Source organism: Callithrix jacchus, chromosome 13, assembly GCF_049354715.1.
Source record: "Callithrix jacchus isolate 240 chromosome 13, calJac240_pri, whole genome shotgun sequence".
Taxonomy (NCBI): domain Eukaryota; kingdom Metazoa; phylum Chordata; class Mammalia; order Primates; family Cebidae; genus Callithrix; species Callithrix jacchus.
Window position 1 is genome coordinate 18,627,439 of NC_133514.1, and position 18,503 is coordinate 18,645,941.

At 47.3% G+C, this 18,503-nt stretch overlaps 1 protein-coding gene across 12 annotated transcripts in view; it reads left to right on the plus strand.

Annotated features, from left to right (window-relative positions):
• PEBP4 (phosphatidylethanolamine binding protein 4) overlaps positions 1–18,503 on the plus strand; it is a 285,395-nt gene that overhangs the window by 123,237 nt on the left and 143,655 nt on the right. The gene's annotated exons all lie outside the window — the stretch shown is intronic.

Here is an 18,503-nt window from a genome sequence, read left to right on the forward strand (position 1 = left end):
TAATAATAAAAAAACCCCTCTGGTTTGCATTTAATTTGCTGACTTTTTTTCTTTCTTACTCTTGAATTTCATAAAAATGTGAAAGGGGGGTCATGTCAAAATCCTTGAAGATACAGAGCATTGGGGGCTGGCAAGAGACAGCTTTAGTGGGGAGGGTTTGGAGACCCACAGCAAGTTTATAAGTATTTCTTTTTTAACAGATGCAGTTAACTGAACTGCAAAACATTCATCTCCCAATTTAATAACTCATTCTCCCTGCATGGAGACAGGGGTATTATAGTGCGGGATATTGCTTTTCGGGCTTTTGAGTGTCAGTGATGAATCCCCATCTTCTAATAAAATACATTTTCATAGTAATTGAAATAATAATTTTTTTGCCTCTTCATTTTCCCAGTTACTTAAAAAGGGGCTTTTGACTTCTTTCCCTTACTACTCTTCTAAGCGTTTTTTCTCTTAACTGAAATTCCTCAGGCTTTTGAGCTGCACAAGTCCGGCCTCTGGCATCTGTGTTCTGGTGGCCTGCACACTTTCCCCAGCGCCAAAGCTGCGGGCTGGGCTCCACACACACGGACCAAGTTAGGAGGAACTCGATGTCAAGACCTGGAATTTTTGGATGGGCTTGGCTCTTCACCTCCATTGGATTAGCAAGCTGACTGTTTCAAGAGAGGGACAAATGTGGTGACCAGCCAGCTGAGGGAAGCCAGAGAGGAACAGGGAGGGTCCCCAATCCTACAAATCCTGAAGTTCACACACTAGGTGAACTCTTAAATCTCCCGTAATACCCCCAAGGTCAAGATCTGGGATGCCCCGTCCACCAACATTCCACATGTACCCATCAAGGTGCAAGTGATCTCCTCCCCAGGAATTGAAATGAATATCAGCATGTTAAGCACCGCATTAATTTCTCAATCAGGCAGTGATGATGTTACGCTGAGTGTCATGTGTTTACAGCTCTGTTCACGGGGTTACTTTGTTTGTTTGATTGTTTATTTTTGAGACAGGGTCTCGCTCTGTCATCAGGCTGGAGTGCAGTGGCACAATCATGGCTCACTGTAGCCTCAAACACCTGGACTCAAGCGATCCTCCCGCCTCAGCCCCCCTGAGTAGCTGGGACGATAAGTCTATGCCACTAAGCCCAGCTAAATATTTTTAACTTTTTTTGTAGAGACAGTATCTTACTATGTTGCCCAGGCTGGTCTCCTGGCTTCAAGCAATTCTCCTTGCCTTGAGCTCCCAAAGCACTGGGGTTACAGACATAAGCCACTATAAATACCTGGCCAACAGGGTTACTTAAATTGCTATCTTGATGAACTTAACTTGGGTGGAAAAATATAAAGTTGTCTCCTAAGACATCTTTTCATTGCATTCTTTCCTCCATGGCTGACAATGAAGAGAAGAAAAATAGAACTAAGACTGTAATGGGTTTAAAAAGACCAATCCAGGTGCAGCCTCACCAATAACTACACCAGCTTCGGGTGGGTTTCTAGCCCCTTTCTCTTTATACTCACCCAGGGAAGAATGATTCTGGTGAGAACTTACTCAGTTTAGGCTACAATTTTAACTTCTCCTATAAGAATTCTCCTCTTTCTATGTCTAATCTTCCCTGATCCAGTAAAAAGACCTTGGAAGTCAGAAATTAAAATTTAGGCTGGGCATAGTGGCTCACACCTGTAATCCCAGCACACTTCAGGAGGCCAAGGTGGACAGATCACCAGCTTGACCAATATGGGGAAACCGTCTTTATTAAAAATACAAAAATAAGCTGGGCATGGTGGTACATGCCTTTAGTCTCAGCTACTTGGGAGGCTGAGGCAGAAGAATTGCTTGAACCCAGGAGGCGGAGGCTGAAGTGAGCCCAGATCACACCACTGCACTCTGGCCTGGGTGACAGGGCAAAACTCCATCTCAAAAAAAAAAAAAATTAGAACCAGTTTTAGCTAGAAAATCAAAGTAGTTAAGAGTATAACAGTTAGGAAAACTTAAAACCGTTGAAGGCAGTGCCTTCATCATTTATAGTATCAGAAAGAATACTGTTCTGCGTCTTTATTTTTCCAGGTACTAAACAAAAGACTCTCGACTTCTTTCCCTTTTCTCTGTCCTAACGGAAAAAGTACACATGGCCCTGGCACGTCCCAGAGAGCAGGTTCCACCACACAGGGCTGCAGCCAGCATCCTCAGCACCTTCGTGCAAACTGCAAAAAAAGGTCCTGTCTTTTGGCCTGATTCGTCCCTAGGCCAGGAAGCATGGCTTGGGAAGGAGAACAGGGGCTGGATTTTAGTCACCCTCTTGCCCAAGGGCCACTGTGCAGTACATGCATGACTTTACCACGGTAGATGGTAGAGGTAAAAAGACCCAGGTTCAAATCCTGACTCCACCATTTTCTAGCTGTGTTGCCTTAAGCTAGCTGATTTCCTATATATATCATACTTATTATTATTATATCTTTATCTGCTCGTTGGCCTATAATAATATAGGCCAACGAGCAGATAAAGAAAATGTAGTGTGTATGTGCCATGGGCTACTACTCAGCCATGAGAAGGAATGAAATAATGTCTTTCGCAGCAATTTGGATGGAGCTAGAGGCCATTATTCTAAGTGAAATAACTTGGGAATGGAAAACCAAATATCACATGTTTTCACTTATAAGTGGGAGCTAAAGTATGAGGATGTGGAAGGCTTAAGAGTGATATAATGGATTTTGGGGACTTGGGGGAGGTTGGGAGTGAGGGATAAAAGACTACGTATTGGGTACGGCATACACTACTTAGGTGATAAGCGCACTAAAATCCCAGAAATCACCACTGAAGAACTTATCCATGTAACCAAGTACCACCTGTACCCCAAAACCTATTCAAATAAAAATAAAAATTAAAAAAAAGAATATTATAGGGGCTAATTATGATAATATCTGGGGTCATCTGTCCCAGCTCTTCCTGCTTCTCTCTCCGCCTGCCCCCCCCCCACCCCTCGCCCCTCAACCCCCGGGGTCCAGCAGCATTTCAGTGGATTAAAGGATCCTGCTTTACCCGACTTTGGGATTGGGGGTCAAGGGTAGCAACAGGAAGTCTTTTATTTTTCCTGGGTTGAGCAAGAAAGAAACAAGTCCAAATGCATCTGCAGAGGATCCTCCGGAACGTTCCCTTTCCACCTTCATCTAGGGCCATCTTTGATCCTGAAAACCTTGAGATGAGGATTGTTCCGGAACAAAACCTGTTCTCTAGCAGAGTCCCCAAAGGCTTCTCTGGATAGACGGAAAGTACACACGCAGAGCCTGCAGATCTACTGTTTGAAAAGACCTGTGGCTCATTCCACTTTTTCTCAATAGACTATTTTTTAGAGCAGGTTTTGGTCCCCAGAAAAATTGAGCAGAAGCTTCAGAAAGTTCCCACATACACCCCTGTCTCCTCTCATCCCCCAACTCCCCACCACTCACTATCAACATCACCCACCAGAAGGGTGCATTTGTTGCAATTGATGATACATTGACACGTCATTCTCACCCAAGGTTCATAGTTTACATTAGGTTACACTCTTGGTGTTGTACATTCTGTGGGTTTAGATAAATGTATAATGACAAGTCTCCACCATGGTAATATCATACAGAGCAACTTCACTGCCTAAAAATCCTCTGGGCTCTACCTAATCATCCCCTCCCTCACTCTTGAGCCCTGGCAACCACTGATCTTTTAGTATCTCCATAGTTTTGCCTTTTTGAGAATGTTGTTTAGTTAGGATCCCACCACATGGATCCTTCTAAATTGGCTTCTTCCACTTAGTAGTATGCACTGTTAAATTTCTCTGTGTCTTTTCATGGCTTGATAGCTCCTTTCTTTTCAGTGCTGAATAACATTTTATTGCATGGATGTGCCACAGTGCATTAACCATTCATTGACATTTTGGTTGCTTCCAAGTTTTAGCAATTATGAATAAACATCTGTGTGCAGGTTCTTGTGTAAAGCTTGGATGGTAGCCTGGATTTGTTCCAGGCTGGCTGGTGCAGGTTTTGTGTCTTGGAACCTAAGTTTTCAAGTCCCTTAGGTAAATGTGAAGGAGCCTGACTACTGCATTGTATGGTAAGAGCATGTCTGGTTTTGTGAGAAACTGCCAAACTGTCTTCAGAGGCAGATGTCTCATCTTGCATTCCCACCAGCAGTGAGTGAGAGTTCCTGTGGCTCCACATCCTCACCAGCATTTGGTGTTGTCAGTGTTCTGGATTTGGGCCATTCCAATAGGGGTGTAGTGGTGTGTCATTGTTGTTTTAATTTGCAATTCCCTAGTGACGTATGATGAGCACCTTTTCATATGCTTCTTTGGGACCCATATATTTTCTTTGGTGAGGTGTCTGTTCAGATCTTTTGCCCAGTTTTAATTGGGTTATTCATATTCCTATGGTTGTGTTTTCAGAGTTCTTTGTATGTTTCGGAGTCCGGTCCTTTATCAAGTATGTCTTTTGTGGGTGTTTTCTCCCAGTCTGTGGCCCCATTCAATTTTGTTCCCTCTTCCTGTGTGTCCAGCAGATCCACACAGCTCCTTATGAAAGAGTGCCAAAAACAAGAGCAGCTGTAGGGGAGCGTGGCTTCCTGGGGAAAGTACATGAGCCTGTGACCACCTTTCATTTTGAACCCATGTGTTTGTTTATTCTTTAAACACTTGCACTGTGCCCAGCACTACGTCCTGAGGATGCATCTGTGAAGGAAAGAGACAAAGCCACATGAGGCTCTCCAAAGTCTTGCTCACTTTCTGGTAGGGGAGGCATACACAGAAATAAATAAACATAGAGACATATAGGGAAAAACATCCGTAAGTATACTGGACTGCTATCTGGAACTCAGTCCAGAGTAAGACCGAGCAAGGGAGACAAGAGGTGCTTGCACAGGGGACATTCACAACCTAAATAGGGGCAGAGTGGGCTTCACGGAGAAAGAGATAATTAAGCAAAGAGTATGAAGGTGGAGCCAAGAGGTCAGAGAAAGAAGGCATAGGTGCCAGCCAGGCAGAGGCCATGCAGCAGGGGAATGCCTGGTGTGTCTGAGGAATGGCAAGGAGGCCAGTGTGGCTGGAATGAGTAGATAGATGGAGGAGGAAGATGTAGGATCGTTTTGGGGTGGTATATGCAGATCCTGTAGGGTCTGGTGGCTTTCACTCAGAGAGAAATGGGGAGCCATGGGAGGGATTTGAGTAGAGGAATGACATGATGTTACTTAGGTTTGAACATGCCTTCTCTGGCCACCGTGTTGAAAACAGGCTGCCCTGGAGGCCCACATGGAAGGAAGGAGGCCAGTGTAATAACCCGGGTAAGAGATGACGGAGGAGGTAAAGTCGGTGAGACGTGGTCTGATGTTGAGCCAAGGGGGTTTCCTGCTAGATTCCATGTCAGGGTGAGAGAAAGAGGAATCCCAGATGACACCAAAAGTTTTGACCTGAACCACCAGAAGGATGGAGTTGCCATTAGCTGAGCTGGAAAAGAGCAGGTTTCAGGGTCAGGGGACATGTTTTGTTTACACTGTTTGACATCCAGCTGGAGAGGTCAGGCACCCAGATGTTGGGCGAGGGGTTCAGAGTTCAGGGTTGTTTGTGTATATGACATTGGGCTGAGTTTTGTGAGGAATAAAAAGGAAAAATAAAACCCAATTCCTCCCACCCCTACCTCTACCCAGGACTTGCTGGGGAGCTGGAGAGAATGCAGGCAGGCAGCATACACACTGGGCACACCCAGAGGAAAGCGGCTTTTCTGAGACTCCCTGGAGGCTTGAAAGCAGGCGAACAAATCTAGGCTATCAAAAATCACACTAAAGAAACAATTGCATACTAGACAAACCCCCCCAAACACCCTGACTGCTCACTACTAAAAAGCAGTAAGAGGAGAAAACCTGGGGGGGTGTTTTCCCTTCTCCAGCAGCAAGAACATAAACATCTCCGACTTGCAAAGATGATCACAATGGCTCCTCTGTCTTCCCTCTCCACCTAGGACATCTGGGGCAACTCTGTCCACAGCCACTTATCAAGCAGCCAGATCTACCCTGGACCCCTGCCAGCTGGGCTGGGCTCGGTCCTATTGCCTACGGTCTGCACATGCACGGAGGTGGCTGTTTAAAAGGAAACCTGTGACTATGGGTTCATCACCTATTGGACCAGAATCAGGTCAAATCTCTAATATCCCTAACCCGGTCCCAGGGTTAGCGTGCCAGATGTGGTCCTCACCCTGAAATGCAGTCAACTGCCCAAGCAAGAGCTGAGTTTTCACATTCAACATCCCTGAGTCTCTCTTGTTGAAGTGGCAGATGGTGAATTTCATGCAATGACGTGAGCAAAGGCCCCTCTATTTCCAGCTTGGAACTAGGAATCTGCGGAGAAGCTGCTAGTCTGCATTCTGTGCACTGAATGCTGCAACTCTTGGGGTGGGGTTGGAAGAGGGGTCGGGCTTGTTTCCAGGAAGGCTAGAGCCAGGAGGGGGAAGGGCAGTAAACTGGACTTTGTCCAGTGTTCCCAGCAGGAAAAGGGGGAACCAAGGCATTTTGAGAAGCTGGGCTGGGTGTGTAGGACAAGACCTGCCATCTGCAACCTGAAAATCTAGTGCTTTAATAAGCTGGTGCACTAAGGAGACCTCCGAGAGATGGGCAGAACAGCACAAGGGCTGCAGGTTTATTGACACGACTCTTTGCAGGCTCAGATCTGAGCAAGAGTCAACCTGAGTTATGAAGTGGGCCTGATTCATGAAGATGTGCCTGGTAACAGCCCGTCCTCGATGATCTCCACCCAGCACTCTGGCACCTTCTGACCCAAATATGTTGACTGAGTCTAATGTCCTACATCCAGCTTTTTCACCTCCAAAGATAGAAAATGATTTATAACACAATAATAACTTTCAGGAATCTCAGCCCATTCTGGGATGGCTCTTTTAGGTCCCCAAGGGAAAGGGCAGATTTTAGGATAATATTAGGGGTCTGGAATTCTCTACTCAAGGGGCTTCCCCAGAAATGTGATTTGAGGTCTCATCTCCTGCACCTTTTCCCCTCTTCATTCCTGTCACACAGATTCACCTGCAATTTCTTCAACCGGCCTCTATGCTCCTGGCCTTCCTTTGCACAGCTGGGGTACAAAGTTCTCCTTCCTGGGGTGCCCCTCCCCATTTCCCAGACGGACCAGCTTCGCTACTTCCACTAGGGCAGACTCACGGGTACTACCTTTTGGAAGCTTTGCATTCAAGCTGTATTTTAATAACATTTATTGTTTTCTTTTAAAACTCATATTCTGTACAGAAAAATATGGCACTTATTAAAAAAAGAAGAAAACAAAAATCACCCATCATTTTGACATATATTATTCTGGTCTTTTTTCTCCTGTGTGTTTATATGTATTTTAATTGAGAGCATACTGTATATCCTGTTTTGTGATTTGCTTCTCATCCCCCCCCCCCCCCCCGGCCCACTTAAGGCTATATAGTTAAGCACAAAAGAGGCAGTTTAGTATAGTGGTTATGTGTGGGTGGCCTCTGGAGTCAGACTGTCTAGGTTCAAATCCTGGTGGCTCCACTACAATACCGAGACCTAGGCAACTTACTGAATCTGTTTCCGTGTTTAGAACAGTGTGGTTTACAGCATATTTTAATCCGTAATTTTGTTTCCTCTCTTTCTCACCGGACTGTGAGTTCCTTGAGGTCAGAGTGGCTGTTGTTTATCTCTGTGTTCATTGTCTTGCTGGGTACCTAACAGGCATCCCCAAACGTTAAATGCTTGAAAAGACCCCAGATACTCAGCACAAAGGACCAGATGAAAGTTTCTGAACCACGGGACCCAAGATTGGCCTGTGTGGGGTTGTTTCCTACATATCTTAGCTAAAGCAGGCCAATAATTGAGTTTTCTGAGGCTCACATTTCTTCATTTGTCAAATGGAGACGGCAGGGTGACTGTTAGACAAGCAAGAGGATGTCGTGGACCTGCTCTGAAAACTGTAAAATTCGGCAAGTGAAATTATTTACTGATTACTCGGGGCTTGTCTCTGGCTCTGAAAGGGGACAGGCCTGGAGCCCATGACGCCCTGGATTTAGGAGAGAACAGGGTGGGCGGAAGGCTGGCGCGGCCGGCTGGGAGGTGCGCGTTTTCCAGGTACCACCGCGCAGCGCCGGGCCCCACCTCGGGGCGCATGTCCTGAGTGGGAGCTGTGGGCTTCGGACGCCCGAGCCGGGAGAGCCGGGGTGCGCTCTGCGCTCAGTCCGGACCGGGGTTCGAGCCCGGGGTGGGGGCTGCCACTCGCGCCTCCGGGAGTGGCCGCCGATCTCCTTCCCGTGTGGCCCGTCTTCCACCCACCAGATCCGGTGGGGAGATTCCTCTCCCCTTTCCTCTGGGATCCGGGCGGCGGGAGGTGGCTGGAACGGAGTCTTCCATTGCCTCCTCCTCCCGGGCAGCATCCAAGGCTTTTCTGAGCAGGATGGGGCGGGGGCGGGGGGCCGCGTGCGCCCGGGCGGAGGGAATTCCTTCCCCGGCGGCGGCGGCACCGGCCCCAGCAGCAGCGCCTTGCCTTTTTTAGCTCTTCCCCGAGGCTCCTTCTAGCAGCGCGGCCGGCGGGCGGCGGCGCGCTCCACCTCGCGGCGGGGAAAGTGCGGCCCCCGCCCGGCGACCGGGAGGCGCAGGTGGAGCGCGCAGCCAGGCCCGGGGTCCCGCCGCCGCCATCGCCACCGCCCGTGGGCGGGCAGCGGGAGACGCCGCAGGGGGACCCTGAGTGATTCCCGCCCGCCCGCCGCTCTTCCCGGGCTGCCCTGAGCAAGCAGCTGTTTGTCATTTTCGCAAAAACACCTTCCCTCCTCCTCCCCGCCGCCCCCCCGGCTGTTTCAGAAATGGCATTGAGTCAGACCTGAGTCACAGGAGAACGTGGGCCCCTGCCCCGTCCCGCAGCGGCTCTTTCCCGGGCCGCCCCAGCCCTTCTGTCTACCCCACCCCGCAGCCGGGGTTCCGCGTCTGGCCCCGCAGGTCCCCGCCTGTGACCTATCCTGGGGCCCCGCCGCCCGCCTACCTCTCTCGCCGCCACACCTGCGCCCTCGCGCGGCCCACCCCGCACCCCTGCCCCTGGTGGCAGTGAAGGGGCCTCATCGGGTTCGGCACCACTGTCCCACCCTGGGTCCCTGGCCCCGACCTTCCCACACGGATGGTGCGCGCTGGGGGTCAGTTCACCAGCCCGGCGCTCGGCGGTGCCCGGGGGCCCCCGTGGTGGTTTACAGTGGTGCGCACTACCGGCTAGGACCTGGTCACCTTCTCCCACCTTTGGCTACCTATTTTCTCACCCCTTCCACCCTTTCCTGAGTTCTCTGCCGAGAAGGTGCTACACAACTCTATTTTTAGTCCTAACAAGCTGCCTGGCAGAGCAGTTTCCATCTGCAGCGCTCAGAGCCCTTTACAAATGCTAATGAATGGAAGCCGCTTCCTCCAAGTCACTTCGATTCCTACCGCTCCTCCTCACCCCTCCCCCAGGCTTTCTCCGGGAGGAAACTGAGGCATGGGGTTAGGGTTTGTGGATTTGTTCCATCTGGGACAGAACCCCTTGTCTCCTATGGCCTATTGGTGGTTCTGTCTTCACCAGCGCCTTCTCACTCCTCTTAAGTCAGAGCTGGGTCCTGGGTTAAGTTCAGAGGTCACACAGTCCCTGTCCTCAAGGAGCTGAAGAGGTGAGCCTAGAAGTAGATCATCACGATAGAAACAGGTGGCCCACAGAGCTGTTTGTGCAGAGAATGTTATAAGGGCACAGAAGTCCTATGTGGGCAGGGAGGGAGGGAGGGAAGGGGCTGGTCCTGGGTTTGTCCTGTTTATAATCAAGTAAGGCTACCTGGAGGAGGTGACACCTGAGCTGAGACTATAATTGAGAATTGGAATTAATCAAGCAAAAGGCAGGGGGCCTGAAAGCACTTCATGGACAAAAGCACAAGGTTCAGAAAAAAGCAGGATGAAGTTGGAGGTGAAGATGTTCTGTGTGCCCAGGAGGGAGGTGGGGTTGGAGAGGATCTGCTCAGACTGGAGTTTTAAGTAGATCATTCTGGTGGCTGGGAGGAGGGTAGGCTTGATGGGTTAGGAAGCCCTTACAGTAGTCAGGGCAAGAGATGATAAAAGTCCAGACCAGACATCATGGAGAGGTGTCTTGCAGAGGACAGCATGCATTTGAGAAACATTTGACAGTTTCTTAACTGGAGATCCAGAGTGACACATCTTGCTTTCCTCCTGCAGTATGCTGTCAGGCAGGCCTAACATCTCCCTAGTCCTTTAGCCAGGTATCATCATGCAGGTGAAACTCTTTTTTCTTTTGTGCTCGACCCTTGGTACTCCTGGAGGGCAAAGACCCACCCTCTGTCTCTGTCATGGCAACTAGCAACTATGCACACAGACAGTGCCTGTCTGAGCTTATGAATGAATGTGCGTTGGACAGATCAGAGCCACGAGAAGGGGTGGGGAATATTCTCCGGCAATCTGAGGAGTATGGAGATAGAAGGATGCAGGGAGGCAGGACCCTAACCATGGTTCATTCTCATCAAAAGCCCCGTGTGCACTTCAGCCAGAAGCTAACCCTCCCTCCACGCCAGTCACCATACATCAGAAAACGCTGACAACCGTCTATGACTGAGGCTTCAGAAGCTGTAAGAAACCTCCTTACCAGCTTCAGGCCCTGCTTTCCAACCAAAAAATTATAGTGTCATTTTTTTTGAACACCTGAAATGTGCTCCAATTGGAACCAGCTGTGCAGAAGATGGGCTTGGATAATGGCCCTCAGGACACACAGGGAGGAAAGGAGCATGAAGGACTCCCCCGAATTCAGCAGCTTTTTCTCTTGGGACAGCGGGAATAGGGAACCTTTGTTCATCTCATTCTCCATGCTGTTATTATTGTGCCTGGAGATTTCCGCAGCCACCCTTCACTGCCAGCGGCAACCAGGGTCATCTCTCCACTATTAAATCCCAGTCTGTTGTGATAATAAAAGAAGAGGTTATGAGGGCAGACCCTGGTCTCAGCTAACACCCAGTACCTCCATCCCACTAGCTGTGTGGCCATAGAGAGGTTGTGACTTATTTAGCCTTTTGAAACCTCAGTTTTGTCACCTATAGAGTGAATAAATATGAAAGTCCTCGTTAAGCTTAAAAGAGTTTGTGATTAAGCATTTAGAATAGTGTCAGGGAACTAGTAAGCGCTCAGTAAGCAGTAGTTATATGAATATTGCCAGAGCCCTCTATCCTATGCTTGTTATGGCTGTACTTCCAGCTCCTCTCCCAGCTGTTCTACACAAGTTGCTGTTTTGGGATCCTGAGGAGTCTTCCCTTGGTCCCTTCCCTTAGGTCTTAGATTCTTAGGGAGGGAATCAGTGACCCTGTCTTTAATCTCTGAATCATTCTTCTAGCACAGGAAAACATACCTCATATAGGAGAACAGTTCCTTTTTGTTTTTGATGGAGTCTTGCTCTGTCACCCAGGCTAAAGTGCAGTGGCACTAACTCAGTTCACTAAAACTCCACATCCAGGTTCAAGCAATTCTCCTGCCTCAGCCTGCCGAGTAGCTGGGATTACAGGCACTCACCACCACGCCCAGCTAATGTTTGTATTTTTAGTAGAGACGAGGTCTCACCATATTGGCCAGGCTGGTCTCGAACTCCTGATCTTGCGATCCATCAACCTTGGCCTCCCAAAGTGCTGAAATTACAGGCACAAGCCACCACACCCAACCGACAGTTCCATTTTTGATGCAGATGAGATACTCCTGTAGTTATTGACTAGGCGCTATGGAATCAGAATGTTATAGCTGGCAGACATCTTGGGGGTACTAATTCTAGCTTGAATTGTTCTGAGATCCAGAGATTGATTACTTGTGTGATTAGGGGAAGACTGAAGACAGATCCCAGCCCTCCGACTCCTGTGGCCTCTTGAACAATGCTGCCAGCTTTCCCTGGGATCTGCTGTCGCCCCACACCTTCGGTTCAGCCGGAGTGCTTCTGATCTTTTCTTTCTCTTCTCCCCATCAACACTCCTGATCAAGCAGCCTCTTTCACATTGATGTTACTCCCTCCATGCTAGCTAAACATGCAAAAGGAATCAATTCAGGGGTCGGACTTAGTGGGGAGAGGGAATGACTTCGTGCTCTTGATCCAACCAGTCTGCCGCTCAAACCCTGCTCACAAATTGCTCCGAGGGTCTTATCACCAAAGTGGCAGATTGAGTCTAGGTTATTGTAAGTGGCAACTGAACCCATGTTCTCTGGTTCTTTTCATTTTCTCCTACCCCACACCTCTCTGTCAAGAGAAGTTCTTAGTTCTCAATATTTCTTTTTTTTTTTTTTTTTTTGAGACGGAGTTTTGCTCTTGTTACCCAGGCTGGAGTGCAATGGCGTGATCTCAGCTCACGGCAACCTCCATCTCCTGGGTTCAGGCAATTCTCCTGCCTTAGCCTCCTGAGTAGTGGGATTACAGGCATGCGCCACCGTGCCCAGCTAATTTTTTGTATTTTTAGTAGAGACGGGGTTTCACCGTGTTGACCAGATGGTCTTGATCTCTTGACCTCGTGGTCCACCCTCCTTGGCCTCCCAAAGTGCTGGGATTACAGGCGTGAGCCACCGCGCCCGGCCCTGTTCTCAATATTTCTCCTTAATCGAGGTGACATCCTTTGGACCTAAGGAGATTCAGAAGGCAGACGGGCTGCAAGACTCAGAATGAGAGCCAAAACAGAAAATAGATCCCTGACATCACAGAGCCCTGCTCAGGCCCCCTTTTCATGTTTTAAAGAGATTCTCCAATGAGTTCTGCTAAATGTAATCTATGTCAAATCTTGCCAAAGAAAGTCCAGGAGAATAGCATAGGATTGGGAGTTTGCCTGCCTGCATTAGCGTTCTGGCCGTATGACTTGCTTTCCTCTGTATTCAGCGATAAGGTGTATAGCCTCTCTGGGCCTCAGTTGCATCACTTGCAAAATGGGCATAGTAGTCGATATTTATTTATCCTAGCTAAAAACCTAAATCTCAGGGTTGTTGTGAGGATTCAATGAGTCTGTGGAAAGCACTTGGAAAGCCTGGCATGTGGAAAGAGCACGAAGCGTCCAGGCTATTATTATTTGCTGTAATAGGGCAAATGGAACTCCCACTTCTCCCTCTGCACATGCTGACATCAGTAGGTTAAAGTGAAATTCTTGTTTAAAGTTCCCCATTCCATTGGTGAGGGCTTCAAACTGAAACCTGGGGCCCTGGACAAGAACCAGGTAACAGCTCTGGCAATAGATGGGCACGGGCTTCCAGCTTACTGTGTCAACTGGCCAGTCATTTAGAAGTCAAGAAGCCCTGCATTCCAAGAAGTGCAAATGTAATTTTATTTTAGCATATATTTATTGAGCATTTTCTGTGTTCAATGTATTTTGCTGGGCACTGGGGATACCGAGACCAGACGTGGCCTGGGTCCTCAAGGGCTTACAAATGAGATGACTGACATGGAAACCATTAAGTAGACCTCCTGGCGGCACAGTGCATCCTGAACATGGCCAGTCAGCTGTCACAGAGTCACCTGCAGTGTGCTCAGGAAGCTGGGCTTGGATGGATCATGCAGGAGAGACTGTGGCTACTCATCCTTCTGTCCTTGTTGCCTGGCATGGAACAGATGCTTAAAAGATCTTTGTACATGACTAGCTTATAAGGGAGGAGCTTCAGGAAAGCTCTGGGAAGTACGTATCCTGGGTTTTAAGCTTTGAAGATAGAGTCGGATTTTTGAAAGGGCAAAAAAGATGGAAATGCATAAGCAAGACAGGGAGTATCCACACAGGGGAAGATTATTCAGCCCTAAAGAGGAAGGAAATTCTAGCCCATGCTACCATGCAGATGGAACTTGAGGATATTATGCTAAGTGAAATAAGCCAGTCACAAAAAACAGGTACTGCACCATTCCACTTAGGCAAGCTACCTAGAGGAGTCAAATTCATAGACAGAGAGCAGAGTGGTCGTTGCCCGACCACAGCCAGGGGCTGTGGGGAGAGGGAAGAGGGAGTTGTTTCATGGGCAAAGAGTTTCAGTTTTGCAAAATGAAAAGCATTCTGGAGATCAGTTGCATGTCAGTGTGACTGTGCTTAAGACTACTGAATTGGACACCGAAAAATGGTTAGAATGGCAAACTGCATGTGTGTATTCTAGTACCATATATATATATATATATTTCTTTTTCTTTTATTTTTTTGAACCAGAGTCTCACTCTCACCCAGGCTGGAGTACAGTGATATGATCACAGCTCATTGCAGCCTTAACTGTGGTGCTCAAACAATCCTCCCACCTTGGCCTCTGGAGTAGAGGAGACTACAGGCATGCACCATCACGCCCAGCTAATTTTTAAATTTTTTTGTAGAGATGGAATCTCCCTGTGTTGCCTAGGGACGGATGACTCCTGGGCTCAAGCGATCCTCCTGCCTCAGCCTCCCAAAGACATTTTTTTAAAAATAGATGGGAAAGGGATCTACAAAGACAAAGTTGTAAGGCAAGATAGAGAGACATGAGAGTGTAGATTGTATTCAAGGAAAGGATGCTTAACTGATAGGGCCCAAGCTTAAAGTACAGGGAGGGACATAATAGGAGATGAGGCAAGATGGACACCAGATAGGCCTTGAATGCCATGTCAAGGAGTGTGGAGTTTAACATTTGGGCTTTGATTTCATATATTGCTAAAGTGGGTCTTCTAATATTCTCAGTCTTGGCTACCATTCAGCCATCATAGGTACTCTGTGGGCCAGTGTGCCAAGCTGCTGTCTCAGTTCTAGCCCAACCCAACCTCTTCTGCTAAGTGGGCCCCAAGGCTCATCTCACCTGGCACCCGGGTACTTCCGCTGCTCCCTCTGCTGGCTTTGTTGTGGACTGATCCCCCAGGAGTATTTAAGCTCCCGCTCACTAAGGGAAACTAATGAGATTCCAGCCTGATGAGCCTGACTTCTTTCCAATTGAATAGTTGTAAGCAACCTCAGTGCTGCAAGCTCAACGCTTGGCTAATTACTGGCTCTACCCTAGAAGTGACTTGGATTTTCCATCTTTGACTTTCTCTTGGGGTGCAGGCTCCACAGGGAAGTCTGCTGGCCATGTGATAGTGTTCCCTGGTAGGTAGGTGCTGCCTTCATTTGCTGTATAGGCTGGGCTTCTCTCAGCCTAAGACAAAAGTTTACTTATTGAAAGTAGAAATGAGCTGGTCTGTGACATTTTGGTATTCAATATGTTGGGTTTTTTTTAAGTGTTTGGGTGTTTGGGGACACCCATGCCATGCTGACTTTGAGATAGAGTCCAAACCAGAGGACCACAAGGTAGTCCCTTCTATGTAGTTCTGTTTTGTTGTTTTTTGAGATGGGGTCTCACTCTGTCACCCAGTCTGGAGTGCAGTGGTGCAATCTTGGCTCACGGCAACCTCTACCTCCCAGGTTCAAGTGCTTCTCTTGCCTCAGCCTCCCAAGTGGCTGGGACTATAGGCACCCGCCACCATACCCAGCTAATTTTTGTCTTTTGGGTAGAGATGGGGTGTTACCATGTTGGACAGGCGTGTCTTGAACTCCTGGCCTCAAACGATCCTCTGCCTCAGCTTCCCAAAGTGCTGGGATTACAGGCGTGAACCGCCACGCCGAGCCTCTATTATTTATTTAAGACTTTTGGGCTTCAGTTGTCGTCTCAAAGTCTCAGTTTTTTCATTCTAAGATGAGTCTAATTATCCCTTTCTTGCTTTCTGCGAATATTGAGAGGATGCCATACTTTCAAAACTGAGTAACAGGATGAGATACATAATACTCTGCATTCTCCCAGGATGCTGGGGCCAAGCATGTAACAGTGAGGATATATTCTATATGTTCCTTATCTCTACATTTGCCAAAATGGAAAGAGAAGAAGGAAATTCTCATTCTGAGATGGACGATAAGGGTTAGCCTGTGATTATTCATTAAGGCCATGCTAATTCCTGTCTTAAACCACATTGCTAAAAACAGCCATGCTCCTCAGATGCCCTCACTATTGTGCTGCCCAACATCTGAGAAAGGAATTTGACAAGAAGCAATGCAGGAAGCTGGACGTTTCCTTTTGCCATTTCAACACCCACACTATCCTCTTTGACCAGCTGTGTCTGTGGGTGCTGCTGAAGCTGGCCCTTCTCCTTGGGACATGGAAAGGATGCTGCCTTAGTTATAAGAGCAGCAAGAACAAAAATGCCTCAGCCCTTGTCACCTCAAAGAATTTCTACCCCGTGGTCCCCATGCTCTGAAAAATGGTGGAGGAGACGGTTGGGATAACAACAAAGAGTTCGCTCAGTGCCTGGTCCATGAAGCATCACCCAACACCACTCACCGGGAGCATGTCAGTCAGGTGATGGACAGTTCCCACTATTGCAGGTAGTTCTCTTGGATAGCTCGTCTAATACCCCATCCCTTGCCCCTTGTTCATCTCCACGGCTCACTGCTCCCTGACTCGGTGCACTGCCTTAACCATGTACAAAGTGAGACAGACGGAGAGAAAAGCTTATGTGGAATGCTTCAGTGTTTGATACTGGCTTCTGGCTTTACGATTTAGTAACCCACTTCCACCTCCCTCTTTGGTCTTGGACTTGGCATCCCACTAGAATCAACTCCTTTTGCTCACCCAAATTCGGGTTCTCCTGTGACTTCAGATGAAAGACTCATCACATCAGTCCTGGGTTCAAGGATCCTACCGACCAGGCCAGCTCCTGGCCCACCATCATCTTAGCTTCCAATTCCAATTCTGCTTTTTCCTTGCTGTGAATCTCACTGGCTGCTTAAAAGCCAAAATATAATGTGCACTAACTCTCCCACTCCTGGCGGTCTTTCAAGAACTGGGCTCTGGCCACAAGTGTTTCTGGAATGGGTGATCAGGAGCAAGAGGCTGAGAGAAGGGTATAGCTTTGGTAGGTTACGCCCCATGTGGTGTAAATGCTTTGTCTGTAACCTGCCTCCGGGTATTAAACCAAAATGTGTGAATGAGTAAGTGTGTGAGTGAGTAAGAAGGTGTGTGTGTGTGTGTCTGTGTGTGTGTGTATGTGTAGATGCCATTTTTTAAAGTAGCCCAAATGTTCACTATAAGAAATTGAACTACCAGATTTTTTTAGAGAAAGGGAAAAAAACTAAATGTCCCTACTCCCACTCTAAAAGATAACCCAGTATTAATAATGTGGTATAAATTCCTCTACATTTTTATACCTATCAATTGTATCCACTTCACATACTGGCTTATAATTTGGTGGGGTTTTTTTTAACATAATAAGGTATCAGTTCGTGTCATCAAACACTCACCTATCATTTTTAATGGCTGAGTTGTGTTCTGTGGAGTTTGGGCTCTGTCATATTCATTTAACAGTTCCCTGTTGTTGGACATTGGGTTGTTTCTGGGGAATTTTTTCTTTCACTATTATAAATAATTTGGTGTCAGGAAAACTTATACCTAAATCTTTGATTTTATTTTTAATTTCTGAGGGTAAGATCTTAGAAGAACTAATAGATCAAAGGGTATGTACCTTCCTTTTTCTTTCCTTTTTTCTTTCTTTCTTTTTTTTGAGACAGTTTTCCTCTGTTGCCCAGGCTAGAGTGTAATGGCACAATCTCGGTTCACAGAAACCTCTTCTTCCAGGCTCAAGTGATTCTCATGCCTTAGCCTCCCCAGCAGCTAAGATTACAGGCGTGTGCCACTATGCCCTGCTAATTTTTGTGTTTTTAGTAGAGACTGTTTCGTCATGTTGGCCTGGCTGGTCTTGAATTCCTGGCCTCAAGTAATCTGCCCACCTCGGCCTCCCAAAGTGCTGAGATTACAGGTGTGAGCCACCTCTTCCAGCTCTTTTCAAGGTTTTTGATATATACTGCCAAATTTGTCCCAAGAAAATTAACCCAATTTCTATTATCATAGTATCAACATTTCATCAACATTGTATTTCATAATTCATTAAAATAATTACCAATTTGACAAGTAAAAGTCCCCTAATTGATTATAAATTAGGCAGTTTATTTTTTCATGTGCTTTTTGGTCATGTGAATTTATTTTGTGATTTTTCTATCCATTGTTGTCCATTTTTTTTCTATTTAGACGTTTTTCTTACTGATGGTCAGAGCTCTTTAGTATAATGGGTGCATTATTCCCTTCATCATGTATGTTGCAAATCTTTTCTTGTTCTTTTGTTTGCTTTTTATTATATTTGGTTTTCCTTTTTCCTTTTTGAGGCAGGGTCTCACCCTGGTACAAGCTGGAGTGCAGTGGTGCAAACATGGCTCACTGCAGCCTCAACCTCATAGGCTCAAGCCATCCTCCTCCTGCCTCAGCCTTCTAAGTAACTGGCAATATAGGTGTGCACCACTATACCTGGCTAATTTTTCAATTTTTTGTAAATATGGGGTCTCACTTTGTTGCCTAGGCTGGTTTCAAATTCCTAGGCCCACACAATTCTTCTGCTTTGGCCTCCTAAAGTGCTGGGATTACAGTGTGAGCCAGCATGCTTAGCTGCTTTTTACTATATTTATGGTATTTTTATGTAGAGAAAT